We start from the raw sequence: 16,633 nt of genomic DNA, 5'->3' as shown, positions 1-16,633 counted from the left end.
GTCTTATCACTGTAAACTATAACTAAAATATTTTTTTTCATAATAAGAATTTGTGTCCTTTTGTATGTAACCTCCATATATCTTATGTTCATTTATTTCTGATACCATGCAATGTGCTGTTTTTTTTATGCTATGCTACTCCAGTTTGCCAATATTACACTCCCTATGCAAGATACTATTACTGCTGACAATTATGCTTTTTTCTGATGAACTGTTATTAAGTTTTCGTTAGGTTATTGACTCTTTATATTTTATAATGTTGCCTTGTTTCATTTATGCCCAGTCTTGTGCTCTGTTTGGCTATATATCTCTTGTTCTTGATTATGTCGCTAGTTTACTTGTTTTTACCTACCTAGATTTAAGAAATCAATGTACCATGTAACTCATATCCACTGAATAGACTCATCATTCCGTATATTTTGCAGAACCAATGTACTAAAGTCTCATTGTATCCAAATGAGCCATTATGCTCATTAATATAAGCATATGAAAGTGTGAAATGTGGGATCCATGAAAGTATGAGAGAAATGCGTTACATAGTAAGCATTACATAAGCAACTTATATTTAATACTAAACACCAGTGACACTCCTTACACTGTTTCCTGGCAGGCCTTTATAACCACTTTCCTGTTAATGTGCTATACAAACTGTGTATAAAGATTTAGGATTAAGGATATTTTTATCCAATTTGTGTTAGGTTGAAGAGTATTGTTAGAATATTTAATGAGTGTTCATGCCATTAGTTGCACAAAATTTTCGGAACAGTGATGGAATCTTGATATTTAATGAGTGTTCATGCCCTGAGTTGCACTCCAATAATGAGGATTATATTGATATATTGATAATTCTTCTATAATGATGTTGTAAGATGTTAATATGCATTTTATGTTTGTTGTGTCCTTTCTAGGAAAATCTGCCTTGACTTGTGCCACATGTATTTGAGTTGTTTGTGGATGACTGTCAAAGAAGCTTTGCACGTAAAAAATTTTCACCACCCTTATGAGGTTGCATATGATACTACTTTCTTATGTTAGCTTGCATGACTGCTTTTTTGCAAGTTAATAATCACATTTTCAGGTTCCACTATTTCTGCAATTCACCCTCATCTTTGCATATTTATCTCATGATTTACTGTGATATGTCACATTTACCTAGCCCGTATGCTCTATTGCACTTAGTACTTCTGCGTTTATACTTGCATGTACTATAATCACATTTCTTCTTTGCTTTGGCCATAGCAGTGCTTGACTCAAGATGAATGAAGATTGACTGCTAATCATATCCTTTACAGATAAAGTTCGCTGCCCTTATGAATCACTCCCATATTTTTCCCAGAAGATATGCACATTATTATAGGTATACGTCATTTAATAGATAGAAATTTATGAAGACTCGAGGGTGTTACAGAAACTATACATATTGTGAATATCTATACATACAGGCCATACAGAGCCATACTTTTTATATTACAACTATTTGTGCACTTTGTTCTTGTAAACAGCATGTTGAGTTACATATTCACATTATGAATTGTGCATAGGCCTTTGAGAACCTTATAAAGTTAAAGGTAAATGATATTTTATGGTACTTTCTACGGTTTGGTGTTTATGCTATGTTAAACTAGGCCATTTCAGATTCCATGTTCGTATCCTTGCAGGGTCATCAAATCTAACTTTCATTAAATAAACTTCTTAGGATACATAGAACGAAATTATAACTTTCTTTAAAAGATCTTTTCTTCATCATATTGAATGAATGCTTGAACTGGGAGTGCATACAAAACTGGAGTTATTGTGTAGCATATTGTAACTGCAAGAGGTGTACTTATTCTGTGTTACTGTTAGCAAAACTTTTATGTGAACTGATTGAGCAATGCAACTCCCAGTACTAATAAAGAAATGCAGTCACTGCAAAATACAGTATGGTCAGCCCGTTCGGCACGCAAACCTTTGCCCAATTCCAAAACTGGTAACTTTGATCCCTGTGCAGATGACAAATAAATGAGAGTGTCTTACCTCTAAGGCAGCAGCGGTGGATCACGATATATTCTGGTCTCTGATGGAAGAAGAATAAAATTTACTAGATAAAGGCCTAGCGGTTTGCAATGCTGGCCGTATTTCTTTGAAATGTGCACGAAATTCTTTTGACTGACAAATGAAAACATTTCAAAAAATTCAATGTCTTTGAAAAGCATATGAGCTGGATAGGGAGGCGGTACTGATTTAGGTTTATTACTAACACTGAACTTTTCAACAGTGAAAGTGTATTCGAAGTTAAGTTTAGCTTTGTAAAACATTTGACAATTTAAATCACATTACTCAGAAAAATCACTTACTTTTTACTATATGAGTATCGAACAATGGTATATAAACTGCAAGTATTACCTAACCTTACTAAAAATAGCCGTAAAGACAAATCTTCAAATTATGTTTACCTGAGTTAACAAATCTTAGGAACATTACAAAAGGGAAATATCTAACTAGACTTTACATCAAATCTGTTTACGTACATTCTGAGGTTACCCAACAATTGCCAATCATCAGCCAACTCATCTACACTAACGTGCTGGCAAGACGAAAGGAATAAATATTTAACTTCTTTACCTTGCTTGCGGGACGACTTCTGCTTCCACATTTCTGTTCCCAATAACACATGGGGTTCATACATTATAATCTACCGCTTGGTGGCTTCGCAGAGCACACCACAAAAACTGCCTATTCCATCCTCTTTCGCTCACAGATAGGTACCCAGTGCTGTGCGCCAACCGCTCTTACTCCAACACTTGCTATCTCAGAGGAGGAGCAGTATTTTTGGCTCTGCGGCCGTGCACAGTTAGCGGTCTGCTTCATAGAGAGCATCAGAGGCATTTATCGTTTATAATATAATAGTTTCATTATAGAATTACATTTTCACTCTGCAGTGGAGTGTGCGCTGATATGAAACTTCCTGGCAGATTAAAACTGTGTGCCCGACCGAGACTCGAACTCGGGACCTTTGCCTTTCGCGGGCAGGTGCTCTACCACCTCTAGAGCACCTGCCCGCGAAATGCAAAGGTCCCGAGTTCGAGTCTCGGTCGGGCACACAGTTTTAATCTGTCAGTTTAATTATAGTTTACTTTAGTATCATTACAACATTCGGGTGCCACATACAGGGTGGGCCGTTGATAGTGAGCGGGCCAAATATCTCACGAAATAAGTATCAAAGGAAAAAAGTACGAAGAACGAAACTCGTCTAACTTGAAGGGAGAAACCAGATGGCGCTATGGTTGGCCCCGTAGATGGCGCTGCCATAGGTCAAACGGATGTCAACAGCGCTTTTTAAAGTAGGAACCCCCATTTTTTATTACACAATCGTGTAGTACGTAAAGAAATATGAATGTCTTAGTTGGACCACTTCTTTCGCTTTGTGACAGTTGGCGCTGTAATAGTCACAAACATATGGCTCACAATTTTAGACGCACAGTTGGTAACAAGTAGGTTTTTAAATTAAATTACGGAACGTAGGTACGTTTTTTATTTCGGCTGTTCCAATGTGATACATGTACCTCTGTGAACTTGTCATTTCTGAGAACGCATGCTCTTACAGCATGATTACCTGATAATACCACATTAATGCAACAATTGCTCAAAATGATGTCCGTCAACCTCCATGCATTTGGCAATATGTGTAACGACATTACTCTCAACATCGAGTAGTTTGCCTTCACTAATGTTCGCAGATGCAATTACAATGCGCTAACGCATGTTTTCAGGCGTTGTCTATGGATCAGGATAGCAAATATCCTTCAATTTTCCCCACAGAAAGAAATCCCTGGACGTCAGATCCTGTGAACTTGCGGGCCATGCTATGGTGCTTCGACGACCAAACCACCTGTCATGAAAAGCGCTATTTAATACCGCTTCAACCGCACGCGAGCTATGTTCTGGACATCCATCATGTTCGAAGAACATCGCCATTCTCTCATGCAGTGAAACATCTTGTAGTAAAATCGGTAGAACATCACGTAGGAAATCAGCATACATTGTACCATTTAGATTGCCATCGATAAAATGGGGGCCAATTATCCTTCCTCCCATAATGCCGCACCATACCCGCTAAGATCGCTGATGTTCCAGTTGTCGCAGCCATCGTGGATTTTACGTTGCCCAGCAGTGCATATTATGCCGGTTTACGTTACCGCGGATTTTCTCTGTCTCGTGATGGCTGGGTGTTGTGTAATGTCTTTAGGTTAGTTAGGTTTAAGTAGTTCTAAGTTCTAGGGGTGATGACCATAGATGTTAAGTCCCATAGTGCTCAGAGCCATTTGAACCATTCTTTTACGTTACCGCTGTTATCGCATGACGCTTCGTCCCTTAATAGAACGCGTGCAAAAAGTGTGTCATCGGCCTGTAATTTCTGCCCACTGGCAGAACAGCACACGACGTTTAAAGTCATCGCCATGCAATTCCTGGTGCATAGAAATACGGTACGGGTGCAATCGATGTTGATGTAGCATTCTCAACACCGACGTTTTTGAGATTCCCGATTCTCGGGCAATTTGTCTGCTACTGATCTGCGGGTTAGCCGCGGCAGCAGCTCAAACACCTACTCGGACATCATGATTTGTTGCAGTTCACATGTGGCAGAACACTTCCTGTTTCCTTAAATAACGTAACTATCCGGCGAACTGTCCGGACACTTGGATGATGTCCGGGATACCGAGCAGCATACACAGCACACGCCCGTTGGGCATTTTGATCACTGTAGCCATACATCAACACGAAATCGACCTTTTCCGCAATTAGTAAACGGTCCATATTAACACGGGTAATGCATCACGAAGCAAATACCGTCCGCACTGGCCGAATGATACGTGATACCAACCACCTTCTTATACGTTTGTGACTATTACAGCGCCATCTATCACAAAGCCAAAAAGTGGTCGAACTAAAACATTCATATTTCTTAACGCAGTACACGATTATGTAATAAAAAATGGGGTTCCTATTTAAAAAAAACGCAGTTGATTCCGTTTGACCTATGGCAGTGCCACCTAGCGGGCCAACCGTAGCGCCATCTGGTTTCCCCTTCAAGCTAGACAAGTTTCGTTCTTTGTAGTTTTTGCATTTGACGCTTATTTGGCCCAGTCACTATCAATGGACCACCCTTTATAAGTGTATCCCAGCAGACTCCTCTCAACTTACTGAATTAAATGATTGTATTTGTAGGCAGACCTCTTCTAAAACGGCAGACATTGGTCGGCTCATCGATGTTGCTCTCTCCATAGCGACCGGCGGCGTCCTCATCGACTTTCGTGTCTCGCTGGTGACCAGCGGCTTCCGTTACTGGTATATCTCTAGCTTTTCGTCTGCCTTACAACGGACGCTCCACCCATGATAACAAATGTCGTTCTCTACATTCGTCTTTGCATCTATAATGATGTTAGGACTCTGATGTTACTTCCCAGTATTTATCTGTATGTGGCAGTTACGCTTATTATAACCGATTTTTATTAGTCGTCCACGCATTTTCAGTTACAATTTTTTTTTTACAATTGTAACTAGTGTTCATAGCGGCTAATTTCGATGTATTTCGACGTGCTGTTTGATGTATTGTCTTTTATAATGTACACGGACCTATTATTCCGAGCATTCACACATATTATCTTCGTATCTTCAACCTTACTGACTCCTTCCGCGGTCATGCAATAGGCGATGGGCGGAGGTTCGCCTATTTAATGCGTGGAGTTCCTAAACTATTCACAAAAATCACAAAACCCAGCACCCAGTTTCCCTCCCACTAATCACCAATCCAAGTACTCGGCTGTGCTACTATATCCATATTCTACCTTCCATGCAATTCGGTGGCTTATTCATCCTCTCCCGCCGGGATTTTAATCAAATCCCACTCACAGGAGATGAAATTCGTCCTGAGATATACCTCTCAACTCCAATCACGACGCTCTGCCTCACACCATCCTCTACTTTTCCCCTTCCTCTTCAGCCACGTTGCTGCCTTCCAGTCGCCACCTGCGGTTCTACAGGTTCCCCTAGTCATACTCATCATGGAAGTTTTTTCGCGTATTTCCTTAACATCTCTATTTCACCATGGCATCATTCACATTCAAGAGACCGAGCGAGGTGGCGCAATAGCTAGCACACTAGACTCGCATTCGGGAGAACGCCGGTTCATACCCGAGTCCGGTCACCCTGCTTCAGATTTTCAATGATTTTTCTAAACCACTTCAGGCAAATTCCGAAATAATTCCTTTGAAAGGAATATGCAGCTTTCCTTCGCCCTCCTTCCCCAATCCGATGGAACAACTAACCTCACTGTTTCGTGCCGTCACCCAAGTCAACAGTTTAAGAGTGGCTGTGTGTTAATTGTCAATCGTCAAACGATTTCATCTACATTTACTTGACAAATCCTCGTTTTTTGTCACTTGTTTTTACGTAAAAAGTATCGTTATCGTCCACCTATGTATTGTTTTATAAAATATCTCTTGTTGCCACCTTTTATATACTCGCATTTTAACCATTTTTAAGTACTGTTTTTGTAATCTTTGGCTGAAGAACGACTTTGTCTGCTGCCAGCGCGTCCCCTATGTGGGGAACTGAAATAACAATAAAGTAAGATAAATACACTTTTCGGCATTCGGCGAATGTCTCTCTTGACGTGTCCGCTCGGCGTCTCAGAGCGCCGCCTTATCGCACAAGTGTTCCTATATGTTATTATGTTAGGATGTGTTTGTGATCAATACTTCTTTTTTTCTTTTAAACCAACCATTGCATAGCCCACGACTTAGTATAGGCACAAACTACACTGGTCAAAATAACTAGGGGATCAGTTGGGATATCTAGGTTCTGAAGTATTGCCATCGGCATAATGAACTAAAATGGTTCGCCGCGCCGGATTAGCCGAGCGGTCAGGGGCGCTGCAGTTGTGGTCTGTGCGGCTGGTCCCGGCGGAGGTTCGACTCCTCCCTCGGGCATGGGTGTGTGTGTTTGTCCTTAGGGTAATTAAGGTTAAGTAGTGTGTAAGCTTAGGGACTGATGACCTTAGCACTTGAGTCCCATATAATTTCACACACATTTAGGTAAAATGGTTCGACGGCTTCTGTCAGATCTACGGAATGGAGACAACAATATTACGGTCACCGTAATAACGGAAAGTTTCTGCATGTGAGGGGGGAGGGGGGGGGGGGTTGGTGCTGACTTGTGTTTACTCTACCAAACGAATTACACAAGCAGTTGGGCTCAGATAGTGTAGCGAGCAAGTAGTCCAATGCAACCACAACGTGACTTACCCGCAGCTATGGCATGGAGAACCAGAGGACGGTTGGAAGCGGGACAGACAGAGAGTGAGGTGCCTGCAGCAATTAGTGTCCCAAAGTGCAATTTCCAGGACCTGGATGCGATTTCAGACAACAGGGACGGTTAAAAGAAGGCAAGGCCAAAGTATTCCACGGTCTACATCACCATGAGATGACCGTTGTCTCCGGTTAAAAGCCCGTTGAGACAGGAGGCTGAACGCAACTCAACTGCAACGCACCCTCCAGGCAGCAAAAGGATGCTCAATATCAACACAAACACACACACTCCGAAATCGCCATCCTGAGGCCCACGCACGGGGGCTTACGGTGTGTGTCCTATTAAAACCACGACACCCTTTAGCTCACAGAAACTGGGCGGTGGAACATCAAGATTGGAGTCGTAACGAATGGCGCCGGATGCTGTTCACAGATTTGTCAAGATTTTGTGTTCAGCGGGACAATCGTCGTTTCCCCATCTGGAGAGAACGTGGAACTCGGAAAAATCCAGGTTTACATCATCATATCACGGTGGTGGACGGATGGTGTGGGCAGGACTCAGTATTGGCGGACGTACGGACCTGTATGACGTTCAGAATGGCGCTTTGACTGCCCAGAGGAAAGGGAAAAGATCCTTCCACCATTTTTTTTGTGCCCTACCCTGATGCCATAGGAGATGGGTTCCCTCCTGTGGATGATAACGCTCGTTCCAACAGGGCTGCACTGGTAGACAACATGCTTAAAGCTGAGGGAACTGAACAAATGAAGATGCCAGCTTGTTCACCGGTCTTAAATCCGATTGAGCATGTCTGGGAAGCACTTGGAAGACGCATTGCACCTAGACCAGCACCTCCCAGAACGGTTGCAAGGCTGGATATTGCACTCATGGAAGAATGGCCAAACATACCTCAAGAGCTGATTGATGACCTCATACTGTCCATGCCAAGCAGGTCTGCAACTGTACTGGGCGTCCGACGTAATCACATACGATATTAGAGGGCATCGAGAATGGCTGCTTCACTATTGTGGTAGCCCCTTGGTGCCTCGCTGTACGTAAACGCCATGTAAACCTGAAGTAAAGAGCTTGAGACAGCAAAATATCCCACTGTATCACACACAAGTTGCAACTGTAACCGATATCTGAATAAAATACGTCACCTTATGTTTATGATGATCCCCTAATTGTTTTCAGCAGTGTATGATGGCTTCTGCGTGAGAACGAAAATCTTTAGCTCGATGTCCTGAACCTGCCGTCCGCTGCAACACAAAAGAAGTTGCGCGGGGATACACGGCCAGTGCGGAATAGATTACCGGAGGCATCCCCATCTATCTGCGTCACATGTAGTTTCTACTTCTGTCTGTGTGTGTGTGTGTGTGTTTTAACGCCTAGTAGATGACTCACCTGATGCACTTGATTCACTTAGCAATGCTATATCACCTGGGTATGCGAGACGATTGAAATTACCATACATTTGCACTCCAGCCCACTCCTGTTACCTACATTCCCTTATTACTTTCTCTAAGGTGACACTGAACAGAACGCATGAGGGCATCCAATTGTCTGAAACCTGCCTCAGTCTCGAACTTTTCTGACGGAAGCCGTCGGAAATGCACTGCTGCCCTTGGTCCACCCAAACAAGTCTGCACCATTCTCACTAGCTTCTCCGGGATTCTGAAATCACGGAGTTCATTGTATAAGCTATTCCTGAGGATGCTGTCGTATGCACGTTGAAAATATAGGTATTTTTAACACTTTCCCAATGTTTTTCAAACATTTATATAGGGTGGAAATTTGATCTATGTTCGGTCGGTTTGGTCGAAAGCCAGCTTGGAATTCCTATTTGTTGTTCTCTATTAATGGTAGTAATTCTGAGGATACTGATAGACAGTACCTTGAAGGTTACATTCAGGAAGCTGATAGCTCTTTAGTTGTCACATTCCATTTTGTTTTCCTTCTTGTATATCGGGAATATTATGGCCAGTTTCCATTCTTCTGGCAATGTCTCATTCTTCCATATCAACTGGATCAGTTTATATGTATATCAGTGTAAGCTCTCATCTCTCTTTGATTAGTTCTCCTGGTATTATATCCTGCCTTGTTGTTTCCAAAGTTTTTGATTCCAGTCTTCACATCTTCTTCAGTCACTTCCCATTGTTCTTCGTCTTTCGTTTCCTCTGTGGCGTCTGCAGGTAGCATCTCGTTTGGATCTGGACGATTCAAGAGTTCTGAGAAGTACTCTCTCTATATTTCTACAATTCAAGTTTCCGTTCTTACCTCTAATGAAACAGGTTGGACTGTGAAACCCAAGTTTCCGATTTTTGATACACTGGAAAAATTGTCTTCAAATTTTGTTGTGGCTTTCTGCATCAATGTATTCTAATAGACTGGTAGGATATTCTTTTACCTTTTCTCAGAACTCGCCTTGTAGCCCTTCTGGTGGTGAGAAAATGTTAACTTTCCTGTTCATTCTTGCTGTCAGATCGCCGCTCCTTCATCTTCCTTCACTTTTCTGTAACCTTCTGGCATGTCTCGTTGAACCCTCCTCTCTTCTACATGCTCTTATATCTGCCCAACGTATCCTCCGCGACACTTAGTAACATGACCTTTATTTCTTCCCACTTTTCCTCTACGTTCTCTCTTATCTCTTGGTTTTGTAGGGACTCAGACCGGTTTCTAATTTCTGTAGCATATTGTTATTTAATTGCACATTCTCGCAGTTTCCTGACATTCTAGCATGTTCTAGTGTCTCTTTCGTCTTCCTATACATGATGCTGTTTGGTTTGTGGGGCGCTCAACGTTGTGGTTATCAGCGCCCTTAAAAATTCCCAATCTTTCCACAGTCCAGTCTCGCCCATTCCTCATTGATGACGAAATGATGAGGACAACACAAACACCCATTCCCTGGACGGAGAACAGCCCAGGCCTGACAGGGAATCGAAAACGGGAGCCCGTAATCCAGAGACAGCAGCCTTAATCACTACACCACGAGCTGCAGACCTTCATGTACATGTTAGTGAACATCAGTTTAAGTCTACACACAACGAGGAAGTGATCTGATGCACAGTCAGCTTCTCTATACAACATGATGTCCATGGCTCTATGATCTGTCTGGTTGGTTGTTCTTTATCCGGTGAGCACCACGTTCGCCTATGTATTTCCTTGTGTTCGAAGGAAGTGGAACTTACTCTCAGGTTCTTTGAGATATCTAAGATAATAATCGTCTGAGCACTCTCATTTGTCTCGTAAAGCAAACTGTGCCTTCCTATACATGGTACACAGAATTCTTGTTCCGGTTTTTGCGTTAAATTCTCCCAGCACTATCTTGATATTTCTAGATTAAAGTAATAATTTTCTAAAATGCTGTGGGGATATGTTGTTAAGAGCATTGGTCGTCTGATTTATAACAGGAAACAGTGTTTCAATCCCGAACGTTGCGTGTTCATTTAACACTTTTTCTTTTATACTATGTGTATTTATGTCTGGTAATTTTCTTATGTTATAAGTTTCTGTGAAGGAACGTTGCTGCATTTAAGAATTTTCAGGCCGGTTCTTATGTCTGTTTACTACAGTTCATGTCCATCAGGTACTCTGCAATTGTAAAATGACTGCTGTAACTCTTAAATGCCCTTCGTGTTCAGTGTATCCAGTGCTGAAATTTATACATGTCAGTCCGTTATACACTCAGCTGCAGTTTTGCCATCTGAGGCGACAGATTACAGTTCTATTGTATTTCTGTTACCGTTCTCAGTTTCTTTTGTATAGAATCGTTTGTTCTGTAGGTTCTTTTAATTCCTTGTTTTCCAAATATTTTGCCCATCCTGCGAGCTGCTATGTTCCTCTATTTGGGTGTGCACCTTTCGTCTGACGTGGGTTTTTGGTTCAAATGGCTTTGAGCACTATGGGACTCAACACCTTAGGTCATAACTCCCGTAGAACTTAGAACTACTTAAACCTAACTAACCTAAGGACATCACACACACCCATGCCCGAGGCAGGATTCGAACCTGCGACCGTAGCAGCCCCGCGGTTCCGGACTGCAGCGCCCGGACCGCACGGCCACCGCGGCCGGCGACGTGGGTGTTTCTTGTTGAGTTGTGTACTGAATATTCGTGTTCTGTGTTCTCAACTGTAGCTCTTTATAGATACAACGGCTGTTAACGGCCGTTGTATTATTACCCAGCCACATATGGATTATTCGTAAATTACCTTTTGATTTATGTAGCGGATCGCACATTCGAAAATTGTGAGCAGCAAAAGAACCATCTTTCTTGCAGCTTCTTCCACCGTCACGAAACGGCCAGTCGTTTATTCAAGGATTTATATAAAAGGCAATGTCCTCAGTGACTGACTGACTCACTCACTCATTCATCGTCGCCCAGCCGAAACCGTTAAGGATAGAACTTTGAAATCTGGAATAGGTGGAGATGTTATACTGTAGGCGTCGTTTCAGAAGGAATATTTTGAAATTTCAAACCTAAGGGAGTGAAATACGGATGAATGATTTTTATTATAAAAAAAATTCATTATTAGAACAATTTTGAAGCTAGACCTACGAAAATTAGTATTTGGTCTCTCGATCAGAAATAAAGTACGTGTTTCACTATTTTTGGAAATTTAATGCCATGAGAGAGAAATAGCGGGTGAACATTTTTTTGAAAAATATGTCGTTATTAACGAACAACTAAAGTATTGTTAAAGCTATATCTATGAACGTTGCTATTTGAATTCCGTGTTACAAATTGAAAAAAAAGATACGTGTTTCACTGTTTTTGGAAACTGAACCCCCAAGGGGGTGAAATATATTATTATGAAAGCAATTTTGAAGCAAAATCTACCAAAATTTAAATTTGGCTTCCTAGTTAGAAATGAAAAAATACCTGATTAACCTCTCATGCTTGGGATTCGCAATCATATAATATTTCTTAAAAGACATCATAGTCGCCGTTGACTGTATAAAATATTTATTGTTACTGTTGCAATTTCGGCCTTATGGCCATTTTCAAGTAACACTGCAAAGTTACATTCTGTCAAAATATAAAACAATCTGCCATGAGTACATGTCGTCGTGTACGCGCTGACTACGCGGAACTATGTACACAACAGTTTTATATAACCAAACGGAACTTACTTTGTGGATGACCCTTGTAATTACCAAAGAAGTAGTGAAGAATTTTTCACGCTAAATCTATAACAACTGGTATTTGACTTCTCGGTTAGTGTTTGACAGTTTCTGGAAATTCAACGCCTAAGATAGCACAACAGGCGAGGTGAATTTTAAAGAAAATATCTCGTTACATTAAACAATTTTGAAGCTAAATTTATGAAACTTCTCTCTTAGACATGAAGAAATATTTATTAGGGGATGGAAGTTCCATGCAAATATCTCCAAAAGAATGCAAAAGGCATGATTAACAAAAACTTTGGAGCCTACGTCTAGTTGTCAGAATCGCATTTTGGTCAGAAGTACATTCGGAAAGCACCATTCTTATATAGCATTAATTATCGGGAAAGCCTTAGAAGGTGTTGCAGTTTGTGAACAACATAAAAATTCGATTAAATAGAAAGCAAAGAAACCTCTGCAGGCCATACAGTCTACTCGAGCAAAGCAGCGGGCGCTAAAGTAGTCAGCAATAAAGTGAAGCATTCGGTCAGAAAGCCCTGTTGCTCCAACACCCTGTCGCCGTCCTTTGAGATACCACAACACCGTAGCGAAGTGGCAGGAAGATCTCACTTGTTAACAGGTGAGCGAGTTCTGTAGGCGGCAGCTTTGTGAACCAAGCGCCCTGCTGCTGCGTAGACCATGTTAGTGAGCGACATCTGTTCGGTACTGGTAGTTTCTTTATGATGCTGCTCTCCGTAGAAAAGACACGGTGACAATAGCGACGGTATACAGTCGCGGGGCGAGGGAAAGTCTTCGTCTCGTAGACAGATGATAGGAACACGAGGCGCAGGAAAATTCACGTACCTCCCTGTAAATTCTTAAGCCTTCTTCATTTCTTTAATTTTATTTCATTTTCCCAGTTTTTGCTCCTTTGGTCAGGGCCTATCTCGCAAACGCTCGTCACGGCGCTGACTATGGGAAGCAGAACACTGCTGAAATAAAGATCGTTGATTAGCTATGTGACAGTAGCGTCGGGCATACTTACCAACCGGAGTTACAGCCACGTTACGGTTCTATGAAAATGAGTTCACAAATACCGGTATTTAAAAGAGTAAAACCATATAAAAACAAAGCCCTGTAACGTGTAGTTCTGTTTATTGCATGCCAATGTATTTACTATGTTGACGACTCCCAAGAAGTGTGTGTGTCTATTAGTTGCCGTGGATTTCGACAATGGTTTTATCCTATCATACGTGGACTGTCATGTACTGTCTGGGCTCATATTTTGACTTGTGTTTTGGAGATGTATGTTATCATGCTTGGTTAGGATCGGATGCCCATCTGCCGTTTCATCCAATGTTTTACCGAGCACTGACATGTTTTTAAGCGCATTTGTACCTTGGAATTCGTGGCGCATCAAGTATTAGTTTTATATGACCTGAAAGTGTACGTCCAGGGTATTACATCGGTCGTCTACAATGGAAACACAATAATGGATTTGAAACTACACTCAGTTTTAGTATAGACTACACTCCTGGAAATGGAAAAAAGAACACATTGACACCGGTGTGTCACACCCACCATACTTGCTCCGGACACTGCGAGAGGGCTGTACAAGCAATGATCACACGCACGGCACAGCGGACACACCAGGAACCGCGGTGTTGGCCGTCGAATGGCGCTAGCTGCGCAGCATTTGTGCACCGCCGCCGTCAGTGTCAGCCAGTTTGCCGTGGCATACGGAGCTCCATCGCAGTCTTTAACACTGGTAGCATGCCGCGACAGCGTGGACGTGAACCGTATGTGCAGTTGACGGACTTTGAGCGAGGGCGTATAGTGGGCATGCCGGAGGCCTGGTGGACGTACCGCCGAATTGCTCAACACGTGGGGCGTGAGGTCTCCACAGTACATCGATGTTGTCGCCAGTGGTTGGCGGAAGGTGCACGTGCCCGTCGACCTGGGACCGCACCGCAGCGACGCACGGATGCACGCCAAGACCGTAGGATCCTACGCAGTGCCGTAGGGGACCGCACCGCCACTTCCCAGCAAATTAGGGACACTGTTGCTCCTGGGGTATCGGCGAGGACCATTCGCAACCATCTCCATGAAGCTGGGCTACGGTCCCGCACACCGTTAGGCCTTCTTCTGCTCACGCCCCAACATCGTGCAGCCCGCCTCCCGTGGTGTCGCGACTGGCGTGAATGGAGGGACGAATGGAGACGTGTCGTCTTCAGCGATGAGAGTCGCTTCTGCCTTGGTGCCAATGATGGTCGTATGCGTGTTTCGCGCCGTGCAGGTGAGCGCCACAATCAGGACTGCATACGACCGAGGCACACAGGGCCAACACCCGGAAACATGGTGTGGGGAGCGATCTCCTACACTGGCCGTACACCTCTGGTGATCGTCGAGGGGACATAGAATAGTGCACGGTACATCCAAACCGTCATCGAACCCATCGTTCTACCATTCCTAGACCGGCAAGGGAAGTTGCTGTTCCAACAGGACAATGCACGTCCACATGTATCCCGTGCCACCCAACGTGCTCTAGAAGGTGTACGTCAACTACCTTGGCCAGCAAGATCTCTGGATCTGTCCCCCATTGAGCATGTTTGGGACTGGATGAAGCGTCGTCTCACGCGGTCTGCACGTCCAGCACGAACGCTGGTCCAACTGAGGCAAGCCGTTCCACAGGGCTACTTCCAGCATCTCTACGATCGTCTCCATGGGAGAATAGCAGCCCGCATTGCTGCGAAAGGTGGATATACACTGTACTAGTGCCGACATTGTGCATGCTCTGTTGCCTGTGTCTATGTGCCTGTGGTTCTGTCAGTGTGATCATGTGATGTAGCTGACTCCAGGAATGTGTCAATAAAGTTTCCCCTTCCTGGGACAATGAATTCACGGTATTCGTATTTCAATTTCCAGGAGTGTATTTAACCAATTCTCATTTTAAATTGTTTGATTGTCATTTACATTATGCACACCTAAGAACAGTCTATGTTCCGGCAGCTTGGTTCTCCTATTGCAACTGAAGAACCTGTCACTACATACAGAGTGAGCCACGAAAGACGTAACACTATTTCTTCGATTTCGTGAATAATTCCAGTTATCAAAACGAAGTTTTCGACAAATGATAGTACGCGAAGCGGCATGTACTTTGGCAAATTATACAGACACTTAACCCTTCTATCGGTCGAGATTCTAATGAAGGTATGATTTTTTTAAAACTAGAATGATATACAATTTTTAACGGCACCCGAAAACGCTTGAAAATACCAATACAGTGATATAATGCTTGTTAACGTTAAGGCCGAAACTCCTCGCAGAAGAATCCGAGAAATATTCTAAAATTGAAAGACAAGTCGGCTAGAATCCACTGTTCCGTTGTAATTACACTCATGCCTGTCTGTGTCTTTGTATCGAGCCTTTTGACTGTATATTGCCTGAACTGTAGAACTAGCAGAAACCGCGTCATCTATCGGCAGGTCATTTCTGCTTCAACATTCCTTACAAGCAGACAATGATTAAAATGGCTCTGAGCAAAAAAAAAAAAAAAAAAAAAAAAAAAGTGGTTCAAATGGCTCTGACCACTATAGGACTCAACTGCTGTGGTCATAAGTCCCCTAGAACTTAGAACTACTTAATCCTAACTAACCCAAGGACATCACACACATCCATGCCCGAGGCTGGAATCGAACCTGCGACTCTCGCAGTCGTTCGGCTCCAGACTGTAGCGCCTAGAACCGCACGGCCACTCCGGCCGGCGACACGCAAACCCAATAAGAAGTTACACATGCTACTTTTATACGACGAGGCGTATAGCCAAGGACTGTGGGGTTAGCCAGAGGAATGTCATTTGCATTTTGCATCGACATAAATTGCACCGTTATCAGCCGCCACTACGTATGGCAGCCGGAGGACGTGATTTTGAAAGCCGTGTACAATGTTTTGGTTTGCTCTGCATCACTTGGGAGAGGACACTACATTGTTCCAACGTGCGCTCTTTACCGAAGAAACAACGTTTACGAACCACAGCAATGTAAACAGACGTATCACGCACTACTGGGCAACTGCAACAACCACGCTGGCCTCGTCAGGTACAACAGCAGCGGCTATGAAGCGTTAAACCTACGGTGCGGCATTACAGGAAATTCATCGTGGGACTTCAGCCTAGGAATGTTATATGTAAATTCGTGCACCGTACGTGTCTCTGAATAACAGCTACTCTTCGCCAGGTAACGA

This window comes from Schistocerca gregaria, chromosome 3 (genome assembly GCF_023897955.1).
Source record: "Schistocerca gregaria isolate iqSchGreg1 chromosome 3, iqSchGreg1.2, whole genome shotgun sequence".
NCBI classification, from domain to species: domain Eukaryota; kingdom Metazoa; phylum Arthropoda; class Insecta; order Orthoptera; family Acrididae; genus Schistocerca; species Schistocerca gregaria.
Note: the sequence above shows the minus strand (reverse complement) of the source record.